General features: G+C 36.1%; 1 long non-coding RNA gene and 1 pseudogene across 1 annotated transcript in view; both read right to left on the bottom strand.

The window, feature by feature from the left end:
- LOC116877279 overlaps positions 1–5,563 on the bottom strand; it is a 120,532-nt gene extending 114,969 nt beyond the window's left edge. Inside the window, exon 1 of the long non-coding RNA XR_004384599.1 lies at positions 5,510–5,563. This is a non-coding gene — a long non-coding RNA (uncharacterized LOC116877279). The remainder of the gene's footprint in view (positions 1–5,509) is intronic.
- A 1,395-nt stretch (positions 5,564–6,958) lies between these two features.
- Positions 6,959–7,194, bottom strand: LOC116877278 (annotated as a pseudogene).
- Positions 7,195–22,117: the final 14,923 nt, after the last annotated feature.

Raw genomic sequence — 22,117 nt, 5'->3', positions numbered from 1 at the left:
AAGGAATCTTGTACCATTTGTGGTCACTATGCACCTGCATACCCCCAGCCCTAGGCAAACCTTAATTTTTCTTTTTGTCACTGTAGATTTGCCTATGCTGAACATTTCATATAAATGGAACCATTCAATCAATATATGACCTTTTATGTACTTATAAATCTTTTAAAGGTAGAGACAAATCCTATTCATGGAAGAAGGAGTTAATGAGCAGGATATGTGATATAAGAGAAAGAGAATAAGTATGGAGTCAGACAAACCTGAATTAAAATCTCAATTCAGCTATTTTATGTAACTTTGGACAAGTCACTTTATCTCTCTGATTCTCAGTTTACACATCTATAAAATGGGGATAAACAATTCCTCTCTTGAAAGACGGTTGTGAGGATTAAAAAGAGGATATGAAAAGTTCCTAGAAAAGAGTTTGTTTAGTAAATGGAAGCTGTTATTTGTATTTATCTCTGCATATCCATAGTACGTGGCAGAGTAAACAGTAATGCATATTGATTTAATTAATGGATGAGTGATGAAAGATTCTAATGCCTTTCCTTCAGAGTGCCAATGAACTTCCAACAACTCAGGTAAGGACATAGAGTTACTAGGGCCAAATCTGACCTGGAATATATAAACTAGCTTCCTTTCCTTTTATTTCTCTCATTGTTCTGTCTCAGAGACCGGTCAATGAAAAGAGACAACAGAGCTAATAAACAAAGCTAAGATCTGAAATCAGAGAAGAGGTTGCTTTCTGGCCCTGATACTGGCATTCTGAAGGCATTTTGAAAAACAGCTCATCCATTTCAGTCTCTAGTTTTCATTTCTATATACTTCTTCATTAAATAATAATTTCTGCTTTCCCTATTACAGGATAAATGAAACGTGAATCACACCTGAAAACTGCTTGATTTCTAAAGATAGACAAGCAGTACCATCTGAATCATGAGTAGATAAAAGTACAGAAAGGGAAAGGCACAGAATAGTTGTCAGTCCAGTGGAAGGAGAAGTCTAACCATATAAAATAATTAAATTATATCTAGATATGTCCAAATAAATTGGGAAACAATGTAACAGTTACAAGGCATTCCCACAGGAAAGAAAAACACTAGCATACCAATTCAATTCTCAAAACAAAAAAAGAAAGGTTTTTATTTCAAAGAGTCGTAGTAATAAATGTAGCTGAGTCATACTTATAATGGAGAATATAATGACTGAATCAATGGCCTGAAAGAAATTGAATAGTTTGCCTTAAAACAAAAAGGGTACAAAAGTAATTCAATCTCTATGGGAGAGAAAAATGGCAGAATTTTTTTTAAAGGATCTAATCTCTAAAAGATCATAGGGCAAGTTACATGAGTTGTCTGTAGGATTTAATTTTTAAAACTATAATCCTGCAAATCATAGGGATAATTAAGGATATAATCATTTAATTGGTCAGCTGCCTATTGAAGCAGTGTAGTTTTATCCAAATAGAGACTAAAAAAGGTAGAAATGATCTGGGAAACTTGCCATTTTAACCTTTTTTTTTTTAATATATAAAGAGCTAGAATAATTAGCTTTGAGCTAGAAACAACTATGTGAAATTCAGACAGAGACATATCAAACTTATGTCATGGAAATGCTTGAATTGATCAATTCCAGCCCTTACAAGCAGGCTGAGGAAAATCACAAGCACTGACATGAAGTAATATCCATTATTGGCATAAAGATAGGCTAAAGTGATCCCATCGCAAATTATTCTAACTCTTTCATTGACCCTTTTCCAAAGAATTTATCCCAAGATGAGAGAATGTTTATCTTTTCATCCAAATAAAGGGAGCTAATGAGTTTTTCTATCTACTTAACTTTTTAAAAATAAGACAAAAAAGAAAAATAACAAAAAGAAAATATATTGATTCCTAATGGGTCTAGTTCTTTATACTAGTGGCCTGTTCATGTATGATCATGGACAAGTCATTCTAAAATCTCATGCATTCACCTCACCTCTCTTTCATGTAAACAAATATTCTCTCCAGGAGTTACAAGCAACCTGAGACCTCTTTTCTATTTCAACAGGTGGGAATAGCTCCTAAAACTCTCCAAAGATATTTGCTGACTGTAAATAAAAATTCTTTGAGTATCTAGACCTGAAGTTAAGAGCGATGTATATTTTTTTCCTTGTCACAATTTTCCAGATTCTATCAGAAGTCCATTGAAAGTGAAAGGAACAGAGACAATCTATAGGAACAGCAACTTTACAGGAAATACAATGGCACTTAATTCATATTTATAAATAATTATTCTGAATGTAAACGGACTAAAGGTCCCAATCAAAAGACATAGGGTATCATAATGTATAAGAAAACAAGACCCATTGATATGCTGCTTACAAGAGACTCATTTTAGACCCAAAGATAGGTGGAAAGTGAGGAGATGGAGAACCATCTCTCATGCTAATGGACATCAAAAGAAAGATGGAGTAGTCATACTTATATCAGACAAACTAGATTTTATTTTTTTTTTTTTTGACAAACTAGATTTTAAATCAAAGACTAATAAGAGATGAAGAAGGGCATTGTATCATAATAAAGGAGTCTATTAAACAAGATCTAACAACTATAAATATTTATGCCCCCAAAGTGGGAGCAGCCAAATATATAAATCAATTAATAACAAACTTAAAGAAACTCATTGATAATAATACAATAATAGTAGGGGACTTTAACATTCCACTCACAGTAATGGACAGATCATATAAGTAGAAGATCAACAAGGAAACAATGGCTTTGAATGACGTGCTGGACCAATGGATTTAACAAATATACTCAAAGCATTTCATCCTAAAGCAGCAGAACACACATTCTTTATGAATGTACATGGAACATTCTCCAGAACAGATCAGGTGTCAATAGATGAGGGTCACAAATCAGCCCGCAACCAGTACAAAAAGATTGAGATAATCACCATGCATATTTTCTAGTGGATTAAATAGTTGGGAACTCCCTGAAGAACTGGACCAACTCAGCTCCAAAACTCAGTCATCAAAAAGCAGAAACAATGTTTGCAGCTTTGAACCCAGCTTTGATTGGACTTCTGTTTACATAAGAGGGTCTCAGCACTGAGACAGACTTTCAGTACTAAGCATCATGGAAGGGATTCCTCTAGGGCTGACAAGCTTGGGAATTGGGAAAGAACAGGGAAAAGTGAAGTAGTAAAATGTTGGCATCTAGGATTACATTAACTATAACTGAAGTGAACCAAAATCAAGACCCTAAGTAACCAACATGAAACTCACTGCAAGAAATGAACAGAATACAAACATCCTCCAGTGTAAATGATGGCAAAGAAAACTTCTGATTCATTAAGCTTCCTTATCTTTTCTAATATTCATAATTATCCTGGTTCCTCCCCAAGCATTAAATGTGCTCATTAGTTTCTGACAGGCCAGATAAAATTAAGCCTTAGTGGTTGGGTTTATTTTTGTGCTCTTAACATTCCCCCAAAGGTTTAGTTTCAAGAGCCAAATGTCTGCTATCCAGGCTAGTAGTCATTAGATTTGTGTGCTATATTGGACTCTTCCAATGACTTGTTACTTTACCCAAGTGAAGTGCTGGTTTCTCTTTTTTTAACATGGGAACAATAACATGGTACCTATAATTTGCCTTAACAGGGTTATGGTGAATGTTCTGCAAACATTAGCTCATGGATAGTCTTCTGAAAAATATGAAGAGCCTTTTCATATTGAAACGTTATTATACACTATTAAATATTGATATAGGACATTATAGTAATAGCTTCGTAGTGGATAACAGGGCTGAAAGTCATAATTATACATACCTTTCAGTCCTCAGGATACCTTATTACTGCCCATAATCCTTTTTACTTCTCAGGAATGAAAGCCCCAATGGTCCATTTAGTTTTTCCCTTTATCATTAAAATCATTTATATTAACAAAACTTCAATCCACTAAAAGACTATGGCCTGTGACTCAGATATTTTTAAAACTGACCAAAGAATCTTCAAGCATCTAGATCCCTATTAGCCCAGGATAGATATGCAAATCTGACTTATGATTTAAATATTATGAAGGTTATTTTGATGGGAATCTAAGTCAAATAGTAAAAAGGGAAGATTTACAAAGCAGCAGAAAGCATATGTAATCCATTTTACATCTATTATCATGGTGTTCAATTCACTGAGATGTTGGTTTTCTGCTGCCTTAAGGATACAAAACTCAGTGTCAAATGAAGTATTAGACTGAATCACTTTCAGATTCATTTTCTGAGGAAGGATTTGTGGAATGACAGGAAGTTTAGGTTTTTAATCTTCTGCCCTAAAAAGGGGTAGGATTTCAGTTTTGTGTGTTATATAATATTGTATAAATCATTTAATCTTCTTAGTCTCAGTTTCTTAACTATAAAATGAAAATAGTAACACCAAACCTAGAGAGTTGTAAATGCCTTTGCTGTTTCATCACACAAAATTTTGATTTGCTTATAGGTCAGTCTCCGAACTTTTTTTTTTGTTAAGATTTATTTTATTTATTTGAGAGACAAAGAGCACATGCACACATGCAAGTGGGGGGGAGGGGCAGAGGGAGAGGATCTCAAGCAGATAGGCCTTGATCTCATGACCCTGAGATAGTGACCTGAGCCAAAATCAAGAGTCAGACACTTAATCAAGTGAGACACTCAGGCGCCCCAGTCTCTGAGCTTTTTGAGGGCAGGGAGTGTCTCATCCATCTCTGTATCTTGAATATCTAACACATACCAACAAATAAAAGTCACTCAATAAATATTTGTTAAATGGTATTGAATCAACTATTTGCACTGCTTTTGATAACAATATTCTAAAGGTTATTTTTATAAAGAAGAAAATACCAGTTTTAAATTCAGATGGTAGATTAGATCACTGTTTATCAAATATTCACCCTCATCCCTCCCCTTAATGAGAAGAATATATTTTCTCACCCCTTAAATGTAAGCTTGGCCATTTGCTTTGGCTAACACGACATTAGTGGACATGACATGAGCAGGAGTTTGAACTGTGCTTGCACAATTGGGATTGCTCTCGCGAACTCCTGCCTTTCATTGTCAGATAAGTATGCCTGGAGTAGCTACTCGTCCAAGGAGGGTGAAAGACCCTTGGCATCAAGGCTTGGAGTCAGGGCATAGTTTGATAATCACCATTATTAACAAGTTCTTAGATGATACTGATAGGAATGTAGATTGTGCCTGCAGATTACAGATTAGATAAATGGAAATAAATTTTTGAAAAAAAATTGACCAGCCTAAAGTATTCATCATGCTACCCACATCAGTCAGTTAATAGAGATATAAGCAGTGAACTTAGTAAGTCAATTAAGTAGTAGTTTGGTTAAGAAATTTCTTATTTTCCACTTCATACAATTGCTGGAAATTTTCACTGAGGTTATGACTGTAAAGTAGTCAGCAGGTACCTGGTATATGAAAGCACTCAATAAATATTATTATTATTACTATTACTATTCTAGTTTTCTTTTATTAATTTTAAAACTCACCCAACACAGCCAAATAATCACCTCTGTGTCTTCATGTAAGTTATTTAATCACCTGGGTTTCTTCTTCTGTAAAATAAAATGATTGGAATAGATGATCTTTATTGTCTTTCTCTAGATTGGAAATTCTCTAGTTTTACATTAACAGGAATTCATCACATCTGTCTTAATTAAGGTTTTACATTCACTGAGGGTGCTCCCTCTTTCTGATCCCAATTGATGTCCTGAAAATCTTGTTTCTTATTTATCTCATTTGAATTTTTCAACCTGTAGAATCTCCTTTTTTTTTTTTTAAGTACTTTGGACTTTAGGTCAGTTTCTACCTTATTTTATGCCAGAGAACTTAAAACTTAAGTACTATAAAGAGGAAAAACCCAAAGAGGAAAGGTGGTATTTTCTGTTCATAGGGTCATAAATTTCCCATTTGGGTTTTCTCTTGAGGCTTTCCTCAAGAAAATTGAAGCCTCATTAGCACACACACTACAAAAAGGAAGCTGCTATTGCTTTAATGACGTGGGTCTAGTTACAATGATGTAACAGATTATTTACCATACACTGAAGAGGGTACATTTCAAGTTACTCTAGGATTAGAAACTACAAATAATTCACTAAGATACCATTGACCTCACCAATGAGTCACTGTCTAAAATTCTGTATATCAGTTGAATTGGAGCAAGATGGAGGAGAAGTAGGAGACTGAGATATAGTTAGGTCCCAGGAGTTCAGCTAGATAATTATCAAACCATTCTGAACACATACAAACTCAACAGAAGATAGGAGAGAAGAGCAGCAATTCTAGGAAAAGAAAATTGACCACTTTCTGGAAGGCAGGACATGCAGAGAAGCAAATCCAAAGTGATGGGAAGATAGACTGCAGCAGGAGGGGCTGGCTCCTGGCAAGTGAGAGAGGTGAAGCACAAAATCAGAACTTTAAGAAGTACCTTTTGACTATCTTCATTCATTTGCCACCACCTACCTCTAGCAATCACTGATCTGTTCTCTGTATCTATGAGCTTGTTTTTTGGGGGGAGGGGAGTTGCTTTTTTAGATTCCACATATAAATGAGATCATATGGTATTTGTCTTTCTCTATCTTATTTCACTTAGCATAATGCCCTTGAGGTCCATCCATACCAATGCAAATAGCAGGATTTCCTTCTTTTTATGGCTGAGTAATATTCCACTGTGTGTGGATTGTGTCATACATTGATAGGCACTTAGGTTGTTTCCATATCTTGGCTATCATAAATAATGCTTCAATGAACATAGAGGTATATTTCTCTTTTCAAATTAATATCTTTGTTTTCTTCAGATAAACACCCAGAAGTAGAATTGCTGGATCATATGGTGGCTCTATTTTTTTTTTCAGCTACTCAAAGACTTTTGTTTTATTATAGTACATAAGCTGAGACTGACGAGAAGGGGTAGATGTAGAAGGCAACCACTGCCCTGATTAGCATCGGATACCCATCCCGATGGCTGTGAATGTGTCAAAGGTGTCACCACTCTTCATGGTTTTCCCAATGACACACATCAGCTCCTGATCCTGCATTCAGATCCTGAGACAGGAAAAGGTGTAGAAGAGCACCCCAGCCACAATGCCCACTGCTCAGCTCATCACAAAGCCCATCTTCATGTGGTCAAAGTAGCTTGGCTGAGACTGTTCTTAGGCCCCATGGTCACTGGCATCTCACTTGCAGCTTTAGCCAGTCAGTTTTGGTGGCTCTATTTTTAATTTTTTGAGGACCCTCTGTACTGTTCTTCACAGGGGTTATACCAATTTATATTCCCACCAACAGCACACAAGGCTCTCTTTTTCCACATCCTGGCCAATACTTGTCTTCTTGATAATAGCCATTCTGACAGGCATGAGGTGAAGGCTTATTGTGGTTTTGATTCACATTTCCTTCATGTTAGTGATTTTGATTAATGTCATTTTCTATTCTCTTTCCCCACTTACTTTTTAGCAGCAACTTTATATTATATATCTACTTATTTATTTTCTTATTGTGTTCCTTCTAGACTAGAATATAAACTCCATGGAGGGCAGGGATTTGATCTTGTTCCTTGTTGTATCTCTAGCACCCAAATAGCATGCAGTATGATATATATTAAGTACTCAATAAATATTTATCAAGTGAATAATTAATGATAAAATTCATTCTTTCAGATCGTTCAACACTGATTTATTTTATGCAACAGTGATAGGCAAGCAATAGCTTTAGCTCTCAGAGTGGGATTACAGCAGGATGCCTGAGTTATACTCAGCAGTCCAGAATGAAGGAGGCCCTGTACAGTGGTAGTAGTTCTAATTTGTGTCCAAACCAGGGAATGGCAAATCTAGTCCAGTCCAATGCAGCTACTGGTTTTAGGGTGGGGAGACAATGGGATGGGAGGGTCTGAATATAAGGACAGCTTTATAATGATCAGGTGAAGAGCATAGACTGCAGGTCTCTAAATAGCAAACAAGGTTATCCAGGGAAATTATCAGATGTTCTGAAGCAAAAGAAAATGTGCTAAGCCCACAGGAGACCTACCACCTTAATGCCTGTTTCCTTAATTTCAGTGCAGGATCATGGCTGCCTGCAGATAGCTTCATGCTCAATCCAGTATCAAACGTGGGATGTACTGGGGCAGGTATTGTGGAAAATGCAAAGATCAATAAAACAAAATTTCTACCTTCAAAGTGCTTATAGATCTACAGGAGATAAGACACAGCTAATAAAAATAAGAGCATTACATAACACGTTACCTGTTCCTCAGAGAGTCATGGAATCGTAGCAAATTATATCTGTAAAGAGACTATTTCTGGATTGGGTTTAAATATAGAACTAGTCTCTTGAGTACAAGAAGAACAATTTACCAGTCACAAATCTCTTCATCTGTAAAATGTAAGATTTAAACAGAATTCTTCTTTATATTTCCTTCCAGTTTCAAACTGCTATCACATATATCACATATATCACATATACCTATATACATATACCTATTTAGATAATTAAATCTCATTAATTTGGACTTTGCTAATCTAGAATTTATGATCAACCATCAAAGTGAGCCTAACTGAATTTTAATTTTGCTCTAACAGAGACATCAGTAGGTTGTTCACTAAACAGTATAAACAAATTGTAAAAGGAATGCTCACAAAGTTTAAAGAACAAACTGTTTTCAAAGCACTCAGAACTCCTTTTTGTGAACAAATAGCTGAACTGGACATCAGCCACTTGGACTGCTGTTTTGATATGCTTCATACAAATCCCTGGGCTAGGCCCAAAAGACAGAAGGGGGCTGACACACCAGTCCCTTGATTCTCATCTCCGTTCAGAGCATAGAAGTCAACTTGGTTTGACTGAAAGAGAAGACGAGGAAATCACATCCAGAAGAACCATGGCCTCACTGTTTATTCCTTAAGCCTCTTACTGTATTTCTTGTTCTGATAGTAAAAAGTGCTATGCAAAGTGTGCACTAGGAAAGACCTATTCTTTTTTTTATTAGCAGGCTATTACCTAAAATCTATTCATTTGGCAAGATTTATCAAATGTCTACTGTGCAGGAGGCATTAATACATATCTTTGTCACATGATGGATTTTTCAGTGTCACATGTTTATTTGTCCACAGCTCTTGAAAATATGCTAGAAGAATACATCTTATTACACAGTTAATTCTAATGGGAATTTCAATTACATTGTCTCAAAAGGCTGCATGTGGACCTCACAGGGGAACGGGAATGCTACCAAAATAGAAATTAAGGTGCTTAGGAATATAAAATTTAGCAAAACTTTTAGGATGAAGGCCAGAAAAGCAGAAATGTAAATTGAAAAAAGCCAGGAAGGGGATGGAAAACGAGATCATGGAAACCATACAACTAGAAATCTTCACTATAACTCAGAAAAATAATAAAATGAATCATGAAGAGGAGGTAGACATGGGAAAGCAGGAATAGAAGTCATATACCCTATCAGCTGCTCTCTGTGGCAGAGTCAAAGACAAACCAAGACAGGCCATGGTCCTCAATCTCCCTTGAACAGATTGAGGTCATATCCAACTTGGTGTCTTTCCAAATGCCGCTCTCTTCACCCACTGCCCGAGTGTTCAGATACCGGTCATTCTTTAGAGCATTGCTGCAATTCCACTTTCACCTTAACTGTAGCCCTCTCTAATTCCTCCTTCCAAAAATGACAGCCATTTTCTGGATGCTCCATGAACCTTCATAACACCAAAGTTTACCACTAAATGTTTAAGAGATGTTGAATTCTTCTAGATTAGACTACGGATTTCTTATTTTCAGGATTCATGCATTAAACCTTTTAATAACTTATGAACTTATTTATGAGAAAAGTCTTACAAGACACAAAAATTGAATCATATTAATTATATATTTAATGAATTGCCTTTGTTGAAAATAATACTGTAGGAAAGTGAAACTATTGCAGAAAACTTGGGAGGTGTGGTCCACATACCCATTGCACTTAACTCCTTAGAAGACATAAAAGAAACAATAAAATTTTTTTTTACTAAAATATTTTTGACTGATGTACTAATTGATGAATGTTTTTATAAGGGAGTTTTTTCTTACCTAGATCTTTCACCCAAGCCTATATGTTAATAATGTATGAGGTTGATTAGTGCAAATAATCAGATAATATGTCCTAATGTAAACTCAAGACATTCACCACCACCTAAAACCTGCCTGGCCTCCTGTATCCTCTATCTTATTTAATGACATCACCATTCACCCAGTGACCTAAGCCAGGAACCTGGTGGTCATCAGGCATTTTCTCCTTACTCTCAAATTTTATTCCTCACCTAAAGGTTCTGGAACTAATTTCAACTTGTATGGGGAGAAATTTTCCCACACACTACCAAGCAATTCTCAGACACCAGCTCGGTGTCCTACAACTCAACTCAGTTCTGACACTACCTGGAGAGAGCATCCAATTCCACAGGCTAAGGGCTCAGTCTCATAAGAATGTCTTCACCCCCGACTCCCATTCTCACCCTCACTCCCTCCACTTTATATGCTAGTCCCATGTCCAGGTTGTTGCAATCAGCTCTAGACTGGTGGGTCCCAAGACTCCCTCCTCAGGTTTGATTAATTTGCTAGAATGGCTCGCAAAACTCAGAGAAACAATCTACTTAGTAGATTACTGGTTTATAATAAAAGGATGTGACTCAGGAACAGCCAGATGGAAGAGATGCATAGGACAAGGTATGGGGAAAGGGCAGGGAGCTTCCATACTTTGGAGATCTTTCCAAATCTCCATGTGTTCACCAAACTGCAAGCTCTCAGAACTCCATCCTTTTGGGTTTTTATGGAGACTTTATTAATAGCACAATTGATTAAATCATTGGTCATTGACCACTGGTGATTTATTCAACCTCTAGCCCCTAGCCTCTCTCCCCTCCCCTGAGGTCAGGGGGTGGGACTGAAAATTCCAGCCCTCTAATCATTTCCTTCTCCTGGCCATCAGCACCCATCCTTCGGTTACACAGTTTTTCAAAAGTAACCTCATCAACATAACAAAAGATACCTTTCTGGTTCTCATCACTTACAAAATTCCATGGGTGTTAGGAGAGCTCTGCCAGGAAAGGGGACTAAGATCAAATATATATTTCTTATTATAAATCACAGTATCATATTATCAAACTCTTGTGATGCTTTCAGATTCATCCCTGCCTCTTCTTCAGCACAGCTTTTACCTTGGTTCAGGCCTTAGCATCCCGACCCAGGTTCTATGGTCATTTCCTAACTGTTTGCTTTATATTTGTTCTCACCTTTTTCCAATCCATACCACATATAGCTGGGGATGATCTTTCTAAAATGCAAATCTATTTGTGTCATCCCCCTTCCTAAATATTGTAATGACTTTTAATGCTTAAAGGATAAAGACCTAACTTCCTTGCAAGTCATTCAAGGACCCTCATAATCCAGTCCCTCCCTTTCTTTTTAATATCAACTTTGGTCATTTACCTATATACATTATAGCTTTTAATCATGCTAAAATTGTCAGACTTTGAAATACCATGCCATTTCCTCTCATTCTATAAAACCATCTTTGACTCTGTATGCATTTAAACTATTTGAGTTACCTCCAGACCTAATTCAAGGGCCAATTTCTTTCTTGACCACCCCTATTAGGCTGATACTTTGGTCATCATTAAGCCTGGTAATTGCCCTCAGTCTATATATTCATATGCCTATTTTACCAACTGGATCTTCTTTACTCTCAGAAGGGTAAAAAGGGTCATAGCAGATTCTGGTATGCAAATAGAGTACATAGTTTGGGATCTTATATATCAGCAGCATCATAATAGCCACTCAAAAGTTTGTTGAATATTAGTAAGTCAATGATGAGTTTACAAGAAAAGGAATTTCTTTTACAAGAAAAGGAATAAAGGCTCAGAAGTAGCAGTGAACTTGAAGCAGGCTGAGACTAGCCCAAGATGGTATTTTCCTGACATTGCTAAATTGCAGGCTTTTATAAAGGGGCTAAAGGTGAGGAAAGAAAGGAGTTTGAACAAGTAGTGAGTCAGTGAGTAAATCATGATATGAAACAGAAAAATAACTCAAAGACATGTGCCTGGGAGGTTAGCATATTGGCAGCACCTTAACAGAAAATAAGTCTGATCGCACATTCAAACCAGTTCTCATCAGCTGAATTGGAAAAAAAAAAAAAATGTCTAAGAAGGACCTACAAACTACCTACCTATAAATGTCCTTGTCAGTCTGAGGGCTTATGCCACCTGGTGGCAGTTTACTCAGTTTTAGCTTCAACTCTTTAAAGTGGTGTAACTCCAAATTTGTACCTGCAAACCTTAGCACAGTGCCAGGAACAGAGCAGCTACATAAACATTTTTTGATGAAGAGATGAATGAGTTGAATGTATAAATCAATGATTAAATGAGACAAAGCTCTGTGGTGAAAAGAGCTCTGACCTAAGGATCAAGAGAGTAAACATACAGCTCCAAATTATTACCTACAGGGTGACCTTAGAAAGTCACCAGATCTCTGGGTCTCAACACTGGTGTCTGCAGAGTCTCTAAGTAGGTGATCTCTAGTGTCATGTCCAGCACTAACATTATTGACTTTATATTGGGACTTCAGTATGCTCAACTAGAAAAAAAAATTAGGTAGCCAAAGATGATGATATATAAAAATCCTTTAACATTATATTATTTGGTTTTTTGAATAAGTATATATGGAAAAAGGGAAAAGACCATTGTCATGCAAGAGCCACAGAAATAAGAGATAGGATATTAAGAATATTAGAGCTGAAAATAGGTTAGGGGAATTTAGAAAGTGCATGTGTGTGTTTAAGGAGTGAGGTATAAAAAACTCTAAAATGGTGAGGTATGAGAAGACCATGAAGGATCTTCTATTTCGTCAATGTGTGTGTGAACATATTGGGAGGAGAGAGAATATGGTTGAGAATAAATGGCAGGAAGTACTAATACTATTAAAATCTCTGCAGTCACTTCTGGGTAGGAGCTTGAATATAGACAAAACTGTTTCTAATGATTTGATACAATGGCTACTTTCCAGATTAAAAAAAGTATGACATCTTAAATTCAGTTGGGGGGGGATGTGGAATAGAGGACTAGTAACAGTATACATTCTTGAGTATATATTGCCACCCAGTGGATATATGTGCATGACGCACAAAACATTTATAAGGGGAAAGACAAAGGAAGACTGTAAGAGGTTATGACCATGATGCTTGTGTTAAAGCTTTGTTTATGCTCAGTGAAGGTCAGATATCATAAGTGATCCAAACTGAATCACCACTCTTTTAGAATGCCGGACTAAATTTTAATACACATTTTCCAAGTATTTTGATAAACATTATCAGAGGCTTTCAGCAATGATAGAAAAATATTATGAGTGTGCTTACCTCCATGTTAGACACTAAAGTCTCATTAATGCTAGTGAAACTTATGTCCATGAATTTCCAATAAAACAAGTCAGAGACACTTACAATAAGCCAGAAAGAGGGTTCTCAAGGCAGAGATTAGAGATTCAAATCTTGGTTCCCCAAGTGCTAAGAGATTTGATACAAAGTCTAGACTCAATTACATTTTTGGCATAATAATCTTTGAGTTTCCCTTCATCTGAAAGTGAGTAAAGACTTACTAGAATAGAGGGGCACCTGGGTGGCTCAGCGGGTTAAGCCTCTGCCTTCAGTTCAGGTCATGGTCTCAGGGTCCTGAGATCGGGCCCTGCATTGGGCTCTCTGCTCAGCAGGGACCCTGCTCCCCAACCCCCTCTGCCTGCCTCTCTGCCTACTTGTGATCTCTCTCTCTGTCAAATAAATAAATAAAATCTTTAAAAAAAAAAAAAAACCTTATTAGAAAAGGGACATACAGGGGCACCTGGATGGCTCAGTGGTTTAAAGCCTCTGCTTTCGGTTCAGGTCATGATCCCAGGGTCCTGGGATTGAGCCCCGCATCGGGCTCTCTGCTCAGCAGGGAGCCTGCTTCCACCTCTCTCTCTCTCTCTGCCCACTTGTGATCTCTGCCTGTCAAATACATAAATAAAATCTTTTTTTAAAAAAAGAATAGGGATATACAGAGACAATGGATGGAAGTTGGATCCCTTATATATTGAGGTCATGTTTATGGAGGGATTTTTCTAGTGGTTCAGCTTGGAGGGGCACAACAATATCCTTATCATTGGATAACTCTATAAGAATCTTCTTACTGAGCTAGGAGCCCAGCTGGGGGTGCTGGATCCCAGAACCCCGAGATCATGACCTGAGCAACAGATGCTTAACCGACTGAGCCACCCAAGTGCTCCAAAATTCATACTATTGTAATGACATTAGAAGTCCAAGGAAAACTAGTCTGGGGCTTTATTTCTTGGTTGTTTAGACAGTATTCCTATCAAGAGATTTATCCATTCACTTATGAACACCTCTAGATAGGGAGCCCAGTAACAAATGTGTTTCTTTGTTGGGTCTAGAATTTCTTTATCTAACCCTGCTTATAAGCTAACAAATTTGCTGATAAACAGCCTATCACTCTTTCATGGATGTTGGCAGGGACAAAAGACTTCATTATTCACAATTAGCAAGTAGAATGAACAGTACATTTGAGTTAGTTTCCCTAGCTGCCAAAGTCCTATGGGGGCACCAGAATGGGATCCAGGTATATTCTTGTGTATGAAAGTTTATGTCCTAGGATAAGAATACTGAATTTTGGGAATCTACCACTTTTTTAAGTGGTAAGGAGGTATAGCCTTTTCCAATGGAATCAAGCAATGCCTGTCTGGTCCAAGTTGGGAAGAGAAGAAACTTTATATTTAAACTTTAAATTTAGATTAGATTGGACTCAATATTCTCAAATTTACTACAAGTTGGAAACAGGAGAGTCTAATTGTGAGTAAAAACAAAAAACAAAAACTAAAACAAAAAATAAAAACATGGCTGATCTCTATTGCAGATCTCTATCACAAACGTTTTTTATATACATTAATACATCATTATTTAAATAAATTCAACTAAATGAGGATATACAAGTACCTGGTGACAGGTTCTCAAAATTCGCGTTGAAATGCACTGATGCCTGGTTATAACACCATCTGTCATTCTAATTGAATTGGTTTTGAGTGTTATTTATTTAAAGATTTTATTTATTTATTTGAGAGAGAGATAGCATGCAAGTGGGGAGAAGGGAGTGGGGCAGAGAGAGAATCCCAAGCAGACTCCACCATGCAGACCTTAGAGTCCAACATGGGGCTTGATACCATGACCCTGAGATCATGATCTGAACTGAAATCAAGAGTCAAATGCTTAACCAACAAGCCAACAAGGTGCCCCTGGTTTTAGGTGTTTTTTAAAAGTTTACCAGGTTAATTCTATTCATGTAGTCAAGGTTGAGAACTATTGCTCTAAAGATAGAGTCTACTAAAACAAAGAAAACAAAACAACTTTACTATTTAACTTTCAAATATCAAGAGAGCTATTGAAAAGCTATTTAATTTTAAGGTTAAAGATTTAATGTTCATCAAGAACTACCTGTTTGATCCTTACTCTCTGGGTACCTGTCATAGTGATTTGTTTAAATGGTTGTATTCATTTCATTAACAGGATGTAAATAAGTAAGTTCCATGGCATCATGGACCATGGCTCTTATGTAATATAAAATAAATATGAAAGTCTATTATTACAGGAGTGAAAAAAATCAACAGTTTGCAAAATACATATTGGTCCTAACATACAGCATTCCCATAGAAGACACGTATTTTATTTAAGATTTTATTTATTTATTTGTTAGAGAGAGAGAAAGAGCACAAGCAGGGGGAGCAGTAGGTAGAGGGAGAAGCAGGCTCCCTATTGAGCAGGGAGCCCAATGTGGGACTCAATCCCAGGACCCTGGGATGATGACCTGAGCCGAAGGCAGATGCTTAACTAACTGAGCCAACCAGGCATCCCAAAGACATGCATTTTAAAGACATAACTTAAAGTTTATATTGTTACACAAATTGGAAACCAGAAATTCTAATTTTTTAAAAGAAACATGGCTGAACACTTTAAAACAGATATTCTTTCTTTAAAATGACATTAATGTATCACAATTACTTAAATTCAACTAAATATTGAAGATAGGAAACTACTTGGTAAAAATGACAACACACCACCCCCTCCCCAGAATGGTTTATTATTTTTATCTTTGGACTTTGTTTTGAACCATTAAAAGATTCCTTCCCTTCTCCCTCCCTTTTTCCCTTCTATAGATATAAGTGATTATAATATGTTAATCTTTGCTAGATATTAAAAATGTGAAGATGAGTAAGACATGGTCCTTACTCTGATGGAGCTTACATTTACTAGTAGACAAGTAAACAGACCAACATTTAAAAATCAGTACACTGAGGACTATAAAACATGATGCACAGGATGCTAGTGAGGAAAATGACCAAGGAAAATGTTCTAGAAGAGATGACCACTTGTCTGAGCCTTAAAGAATGGTGTGAGTAATTCAAGAAAAATGAGTTTAAAAACTATGCACACAGAGCCAGCAGTAGGTACAAAGCCAGGAGGCAAGAGAAATCACCACTACAAAAGATAATGGTAAGACCTGCTGTGAGCCCAATGACATGGCAAAAAAAAAAAAAAAAAAAAAAAAAAAATTCATGTTTAGATATAGCAAAATTTTGTTATATAGTGGAAAGTAGACCCTTGAACATTAACATGGCCCCTTACTCTGCCTAATGGAACAAAAACTACTGAGCTTCGTCTATATATGACCTGGCATACTACTCATTGAATACATACTTCATTGACAACTGAATTTTGGTCATATCTCCCTAAGAAACAAGGGGTACACTGGAGTGAACTTAGATGTTTATATCATATGTCCTTGGTGCTACTTGTTTTCTAACTTAGTAGAAAGCCTAAGTGAAAGTAACCTTAAACTTAATTTGACTTCTAGTCAATCTTTGAATGCAAACCAACCTTTGTGGTCTGACCTAGCTTTATGTATATTCTAGGAAATGGAAAAACAACAACAACAACAATAAAAGTAGAATGGCTGGAATATGATATAGACTGGGAAATGGTGGAAACTGAAAAGGTAAGCAGGGGTGAGATCATAATAGCACTTAAAAAAGTCAGCAAGTAGGTCTTTATCTTGGAGACAGTGGAAGAGCTATAATATAATTCAGAGGGACGTAATATGACCAGATTTGGATTTTAGAACAATCAATAATAGCAGTAAAAGAAGGGATTAAATGAAGGCCTAGTTAGAAGGCTGCTCAAATGATGTATGTGAGACACGATGATCTATTTGGCAGTTGTGATAGAGACAGAGGAACAGATGACAGATTTACAAAGGAAGAAGCATAGAAAAAGAAGAGGTAAAGGAAAAGTAACATTCCCCTTTCCTTTACCTTATTTTAGTGAAACACTCTAAGATTTTTGGATGGGCTACTTCATGGAAAATGATCTCATTCTCTGACACAGAACAGGAGAGGGGAACAAATTTTGGAGGGAAAATGGTAAGCTGGAGGATATTGTTTTGAGGAGTGCATAGGATATGTCCAATAAGGAACTTTATATCTGAGTCTGAGTATGTATTTGAAAGTATAAAATTCAAAGAATTAAGTTACCTTATGAATATGAAACATCGATTATGAAAACCAGGATGGGGGCCCCTGGGTGGCTCAGCGGGTTAAAGCCTCTGTCTTCAGCTCAGGTCATGATCTCGGGGTCCTGGGATCAAGCCCCACATCAGGCTTTCTGCTCAGCGGGGAGCCTGCTTCCCCCTCTCTCTGCCTGCCTCTCTGCCTACTTGTGATCTCTGTCAAATAAATAAATTAAATCTTTAAAAAAGAAAGAAAAGAAAACCAGGATGGTGGGGGATAAGAAAATATAACTCCAAAAAAAAAAAAAAAAGAAAGAAAACTCTAAAATGTACTTAAGGAAAGTAAAGGAATTGGAAAGTATGTATAAGATATAAACTTAAGCAATGTGCAACACAAAACTAAGAATTAAGAAAATGGAGGATGTTAAAAACTCAAAACTCAATTGTTACCACGAACAAATCTATTTTCTACAAATGTTTCTCATGAAATGAGAGTACTCTTTTTGTTGTTGTTGTTTGAAAGAAATGTGACATTTTGAGCTAAAGAGTCTGCTGGAAATTTTAGTTGTTTAATAAAATACGTAACTGGACACCCCAGCCTTCCAAGAATTAAATAAAACAAAAAGCCTGCTCCAGATATAGAAAGGACATAGTTTACTACAGGCACTTGGTACAGGGACACAGGAAATACGGTGTAAGCATTTATTTCTCCATTAAAAAAAAAAAAAAGCATCTAAGGACAGTAGGAAAAATTTGTCTCCACATGGAGACATGCATCATCATGTGTCCAAACTAAATGTGTTAATCTATAGTACTGGTAGATTCTTTTTCCTTCACTAAACAAAGATCTAGCACAGAATAATGTATTATTTGTAGCAACTGCCCCATCTCTGAAATCACAAGCTTAAAAACACTGCCTACAATGGAAACATAGGTGCTCTAGACCACAGTTCCCATAAACATACATAGTAAGCACATAAACCATGATTCCCACAATTTACAAAAACTTTATAGAAATAAATCTGTAATTTAACTGCATCCAATGTATTTTTTGTGGATTTATATTTAGGGCAAAGAGGCTATGTATCCCATACAACACGTACATATTTCTCACTTGCCAATTAGCATGAACACTCAGATCCACACATACACACACAAACATATAGAAAACTGAGAAGGGCTTTCTTGAAAGTGCTGAACTTCTGTAGACTGGTGGCATTCTCCAAGAGTTCACATAAAAAGTAGGATGGATATATTGTAAGCATAACTTTAGAACAACCAAGTGAAAATGATATCAAATCCACTTTGGGATATAAAATAATGTAATTCATATGTAATTGACATCTTATCCTCCAGCTTTTGAATCCGTGGGTATTATTTATGTTCTTGTCATGTACCACAGAATAAGTTTTTGTGAATTTTTCCCCCAAAAAATCTACTTACAGAAAAAGTATGGAGATTCTGAAGAAGTGAGATAGCTCCAGGTGGGTCAGGGCTCCTAATGATTTTATATACTTGAACTAAAATTTGCATATAAAGTAGGAACAATACATTCATTAAGTTTAAATGTCCCCCCCTTTTTTGGTATAAGTAAATACAGAGAATACATTGGCTCAACCTTCTGTCAAGAAACAGAACAGAGCTACTTGTAGAAATACTGCCTCCTAGTGGAAAGATCACTTTTTAAATTTGTTTTATAAAGCACGGGAATATAGCATATTCACTATGTCACTAGTGACATAGTGTCACTATGTCACTAATGGCATAGTCACTATGCCATTATTCACAATTTAAAGTTACAATTCAATTTCAGCTTGATACTTAGTACCTCCAAAAGAATGTCATGAACTCTCATCTGATTTACAAACTTAATTCCTCTTCTTAATAAAATGACAACCAATACTTCCTATGTGCAATTAGTAGTAGTGCTTAGAGTGAAAACAAAACTTACTAAAAATAAAAATTATCATTGTGGCTGTACCCTCAAAGTCCCAGAAACCTATATATAAATGCTTGAGAGTGACAGAGATCTTATAGAGTTAATAAGATATGATTATTTAACAACCTATTCATTCTGTTTCTGAGTTACTGAATCAAGATTTTTTTACTCAGTAAAACAGCAAGGAGACTTTTCGTTAAATACTCTGAAGCAGATAATCTAAAATCACAGATAATCAAACAATTTTTATTTGGTTTTAGAATATTTTGGTACATAAAGTGAAATACAGCCACCTAATACTTTTTTTTAAAGATTTTATTTATTTGAGAGAAAGAGAGAGCACACATGCAAGTCAGTGGGGGGCAGTGCAGAGGGAGAAGACGACTCCCTGTTGAAGAGGGAGCCCAACACAAGGCTCAATCTCAGGACCCTGGGGATCATGACCTGAGCAGAAGGCAGACACTTAACTGACTGAGCCACCCAGGCGCCCCAGCCACCTAATACTCTTGTAAATTTGTAAACTTCAAACAAAATAATACACAGTGAAGAATTGGAAAATTATCATACTTTGTAAATGTGTGAAATTATTCTTTATCTTTACAATTATCATTAAACACAAAAGTTTTTTGCATGAGTTTGAAATTATTGTCCTATGCTTTTTGTTTAATGCCTTCCATCAACTGGAAGAAATGAGGTATTTTATTTAAATTTTACACTGAGTTACGAGTTGCATAGAAGAATTCAACTAAACAAGGTATCAGGTTGTGAAACTTTACAACATAAATCACAGTATTGAAATTGCTGGTTTATTGACTGCCACCTTTCACTAGATATTAAACATCTGAAAGATAACAACTGGATTTTTTTTTAACCTACCCTAGTATCTCAACAGAATTTTGGTTGAATGGATATTAATAAAAAGTTGAAAATAAAAATCAACTTAGATATCTTTGATTAACTGTAAAATCTGAAATGAGATTTTAAGTCACAAGATGTGGGTCAAATCTTATTTTACCACAAATTATATGATTTTAAGCTCCACCTCAATGAGACTCAGTTTTCTCATCTGAATAAAGAGAGTAACAACTGACCTATGTATTTCAGAGTAGCTACAAAGGTAAAATGAGGTAATGTATGTAAAAGTCCTTTGTAAATACCTAACAAATGTAATTTTCCATTATGCTACTGCATGTACAGTTAGGAACAAGTGTATAAAATAAGAAAAAATTTTAAGATGCACTATAACTACTTATATTAAAAATACATGTCATATATTACATGTCACACCATTTTCTCCCAAGTGAAAACAGCTTGACTTCTCTCTTCAGCCTACAAATATACTTACAAGTACTGGTCGAAAAAGAAAGAAAAAAAATACCCCTTCCTTCGAGACACAGTTCCCAGTGCTTTATTTTCTCTGCTAAATACTATCAAAGAAGAGTGGACATCTATACATATTCCTCTTCAATGCACTGAAATCGGACTCTGCCACCATTGCTTGTAGAACAGCTTTGATATGGTTAATGCACTGGTTTCCTTATCATTCCACATTTTATTCTATCTCTGAAAATTTCTTGTACCTTGTATCTCTGGAAATTCCAAGTACCTCTCACATTCATACTGGCTTCTTTATTCAAAATAAGTATACTCTGCTTTTTTCCCCTTATTTCTGATGATTCATCTTTTTTTTTTTTTAAACTTGTTCAGCTTCTTATTCTTCAAATGTACGTGTTGTATGAGGTTTCACCCTTGAACCTCCTTTTTTCTCACCATGTAGTTCTGCCTAGATGATTCAGCCTACTCTGGCAAACTTGGGCCTCATCTCTGCACAGCCAGCTTCTAAATCTGTATCTTTCTACCAGCTCCCAGCAAGATGTGACATCTGTATTTCTAGTCATTGACCAAATATATCCACTGGATATACTTCAGTCCACATGTCAAACTCACTGTTCTCCCTTTTCCCAAACATCTTCCTTCCCTTTGTTGCTGTTCTTGATAGACAACCAAGCAGAAAGCTTAGAGTCATCAATGATTTCTGCACTCCTTCTTAGCTGTCATCTTCGTTATCTGTTAAGAGGATCTACTGGCTCTATGTCTGATCCATCTTAATTTCCACTGCCTTCATTGTCTCTTTTTAAAAATATTTTGCCTCTTAAATAAGTCTTTCTGCTTTGGTCTCTCACAATTTAAATCCATCCTGTTACAAATGATGTGAAAGAAATAAAAACACTACCCTGTTACAAATGTTACCCTGTTATAAATGATGCTAAGGAAATAAAAACACTGCCCTGTTTTTTGTGTTTATTCTTTACCTGGAAAATCAACCCTACACTCTTTGACATGGCATTTGAGACTAATCTCTTTCCAACCTGTTTTTCTAGTAACTTCTGCCTACACCCTTCTCTCTCTAGAACATGGTTTACACTTTCAATTTCATAGCCCTAGTTCATGGTATTCCCTCTACCTGTTATGGCTGTTCTTCATTTGTAAAAAGCCTGTACATCTTTTGGACCCATGTGATACATCATCTTCTCTATGGCACTTTCCATAACCTTCCTTCTTCTGTACTCTTCTGCTGCTATCAAAATTAA

The sequence above is a fragment of the Lontra canadensis genome, unplaced genomic scaffold (assembly GCF_010015895.1).
Source record: "Lontra canadensis isolate GAN:19392208 unplaced genomic scaffold, GSC_riverotter_1.0 scaffold51, whole genome shotgun sequence".
Lineage (NCBI taxonomy): Eukaryota > Metazoa > Chordata > Mammalia > Carnivora > Mustelidae > Lontra > Lontra canadensis.
This window is presented reverse-complemented; position numbering and strand designations above follow the sequence as displayed.